At 50.1% G+C, this 3,481-nt stretch overlaps 1 protein-coding gene across 1 annotated transcript in view; it reads left to right on the top strand.

The window, feature by feature from the left end:
* METTL16 (methyltransferase like 16) overlaps positions 1–3,481 on the top strand; it is a 103,527-nt gene that overhangs the window by 85,061 nt on the left and 14,985 nt on the right.

A 3,481-nucleotide genomic window follows, 5' to 3' on the forward strand; every position in this document is an offset into this window, starting at 1 on the left:
GAGATCGAGACCATCCTGGCTAACACGGTGAAACTCCGTCTCTACTAAAAAAAAATACAAAAAACTAGCCGGGCGTGGTCACAGGCGCCTGTAGTCCCAGCTACTCGGGAGGCTGAGGCAGGAGAATGGCGTGAACCCGGGAGGCGGAGCTTGCAGCGAGCTGAGATATGGCCACTGCACTCCAGCTTGAGCGACAGAGCGAGACTCCATCTCCAAAAAAAAAGAAAATTGAGGTAACATAACCTGTAGAAACATTTTGCAGGTATAATTACGCTGGTGGACATTCCTCAGGAATTGAAAGTGAGGTCTCTTTCTTTTCCTTACCACTGCCGCTTTCCTAGAATAGCTGCCTCCTGGGGCTCCTGGAGAACGCAGAAGTTGACTTTTTGGATTGCAGGTTTTGATGTGTAACACTTGGGGATCATTCTAATGAAGGGTTCTATCTCGGCTTTCAGATTCGCACCAGAATGTTAACCATTTTTGAAGCTGGGTGATAGCTCATTATCTCTTTCTATTTTGTGTATGCTAGAACATTTTCTGGAATAGAAAGTTTAAAGAAATGATTTGTGACCAGACCTGGTGGCTCACACCTGTGATCTCCACGCTCTGGGAGGCCGAGGCGGGCTGATCACTTGAACTCAGGAGCTGGAAACCAGCCTAGGCAACATGGTGAAATCCCATCTCTACAAAACATACAACAATTTTTGTATTTTGATGGCGCATGCCTGTAGTCCCAGCTGCTGGGGAGGCTGAGGTGGGAGGATCACTTGAGCCTGGCAGGTGGAGGCTGCAGTGAGCCCCGATCGTGTCACTGCACTTTCTGCACTTCAGCCTGGGGCAACAGAGTGAGACCTTGTCTCAAAAAAAAGAAAAAAAGATTTGTTCACAAATGTCTGTTTGTCCTCAGTGCTGCTATAGGTAAAGGAAAACCGCCTCTGAGCTGGCCAGACCGAATGATCTGGGCAGTGCTGAGAGGCAGTGACAGAACAGCCGCTGTTGGTTCTCACAGTTCCCTCCCAGGTGTGGTTGGCTTCTTGTTGCCTGGAGATTCCCAACTGAAGCGTCTGCACACCCTGCTCAGCACGTGCTCTTCCTTTCCTTATATGTGTGGGGACCGACACCTGCTGCTTTCCGTCTCTCCTCAGCGCCTACGGCAGGCTTGTTCTGGTGCCGCTCTCCCAAGCTCTTGGCCGCTCTTGGTCTCTGAAGTCATCTTACCTGTTGCTGTGTGTCTGAGTCTCTTTCCCTGCCCTTGTAGGGTGGAGGAGTAGAGACATGTAGCACAAGGGAACAATTTGCAGATACTGCCACGTTTCTGAAAACAGGAGCTTAAAATCGAGGTTGAGCCTGTCCTGCTCTGCAGCTAGAAGTGCTGCTGGGTTGAAGTACGCTCCCCAGTGCCATTTGAATGGCCCTTTCCCTGAAGCGTAGACTCCTGGCCAGTGCAGTAAGGTATCTAGAGGTCTGTGTTTGAAATAGTCTCTGCTTAAAAAGATGCTTCTCCTTGTTTAACACCCCTCACCACCCCGAAGGATTATCCTTTCTGTCATTTTCTAGAATACCAGGACCCTCACACCACATGGTTAAAATCATCAGTAATGCTCCGAGTTAGCCCCGTGGAGGCACAGCTGCAGGAAAGTGGAACTGCACCTGTTTTCAAGTGCTTTCTGCTTAACCCGCCTCCCCCATGGGTCGGCACCGCAGGTGGAAGAGCGGATAATGCGCCCTGGCACGCCACACCAGCTCGGAGACCGAGTCCTCCTGGCCCTCCTGGATGAGTAGTAATGTCAGGTCCACGTAGTAAAGGGCACTGCTTCTGTGTTAACAAAACCAGCTTATTTTGAAAAGGAACCCCCTACGCTTCCCTCTCCTCCTCTTCTCTGTTTTTGGGGCATCCTTCAGCCCCGTTCTTAGTTCTCAACCATCAGAATGCTAGGGGCCCCAGATTTCCCCCATGCCAGAGTCTTCCTCCCTCCCCACCAGTACCCTAGCCCCAAAAGCTGCTAATAATGCACTCCCAAGTGTTCCATTAGACGCACTTCAACCGCTACAGGAAAAAACGGCAATTCCTGATTTGTAGTAACCCAGCAACAGTTTCTTAGCGCTGCTGCCCTTGATCAGCAACTGCTTTCCCCAGGGGGTCGTCCCAGGGTACTCACGAGGCGTGTATTTGGCGGTCCTCTTGGGTCTCCTCCCTCTTCCTAGACCTGTCTCCCCGCCCTCGTTTTTTGAAAAGCCCATCTGACTTTCCCCCTCTCGCTCCTGTTGGGGGTGAGGAAGGAGGAGGATGCTGCTTTAGACAAGGAATAGAGCTAGTTAAGCAGAAACATTGACCTATTTCCCCACCCCCACTCCCGCCATTTTAGGGTAAATGTGCAAGTTACTATGGCAACTTCTGTTTTCACTTATCGCAGGCCTCCTGACTCGTTTCTGTTGGTGCTGAATGCTGAAAAATTCCAATTCACTGGTGATTCACGTGTCCACACTCAGCCCATTCCTGTTGTCTGGATTTATTTTAGCAACAAAAAGACAGGTCCTAATGTTGATAGAATTTCGTTCCATAATTTCAACTAATGATGAATATAAGGAAGCGTGTTCTACAAACTGTTCTCTGCAGAATTCTGACAAGCCACTTACCTCTTTGTTCCAGCTCTCCTCTCATTGCCCAAGGCATTATTTTAGCTTTATTTTGGTTTGCTTTAAGGAAGTTTGACGTTTGTTAAGAGAAAAGGGGGAAAATGCAGCCCCAGTGAGTTGTTCACTCTTGGTGTGAGCGCTGCTCAGGAACTCTGGGCTTGGAAAGGATCCTCTACATTGAAGACATTACCTTTAAGCCTGGGACGTGACTGTCTAGGGAGTGAGAACTAGAGAGCTTTTTGGAGAGCAGATGGAGGAGAGGTGTCAAATTAATTAGGCAACTGTGCGTGTTGGAGGTGGTGTCCTGACAGAGCCTGGCTCCCTTCTCCATAGGTTTTCAGAGCCTGGCTCCCTTCTCCATAGGTTTTCAGAGCCTGGCTCCCTTCTCCATAGGTTTTCAGAGCCTGGCTCCCTTCTCCATAGGTTTTCAGTCCCGTCACATAGCTGAGGGGTGCCGTGCAGGGGCCCAGGGCGGGGCAGACATCAGGCTGGTACTTGAGGCCTCCCTCTCATTTTAAAGAGCTCATCTGCTTTTATCAATTTTATGCATTGATTTATTTGTTGAAAGTGTCCTGCTGTTAAGAAATGGTTTGGGCTGGCTGTGGTGGCTGATAATCCCAGCACTTTGGGAGGCTGAGGTGGCGGATCACCTGAGGTCAGGAGTTTGAGTCCAGCCTGGCCAACATGGTGAAACCCCATCTCTACTAAAAATACAAAAGGTAGCTGGGTGTGGTGGTGCGCGCCTGTAATCCCAGCTACTGAGGAGACTGAGGCAGGAGAATCGCTTGAACCTGCAAGGTGGAGGTTACGGTGAGCCGAGGTCACGCCACTGCCCTCCAGCCTG

This window comes from Mandrillus leucophaeus, unplaced genomic scaffold (assembly GCF_000951045.1).
Source record: "Mandrillus leucophaeus isolate KB7577 unplaced genomic scaffold, Mleu.le_1.0 Scaffold306, whole genome shotgun sequence".
In the NCBI taxonomy this organism is placed as follows: Eukaryota; Metazoa; Chordata; class Mammalia; order Primates; family Cercopithecidae; genus Mandrillus; species Mandrillus leucophaeus.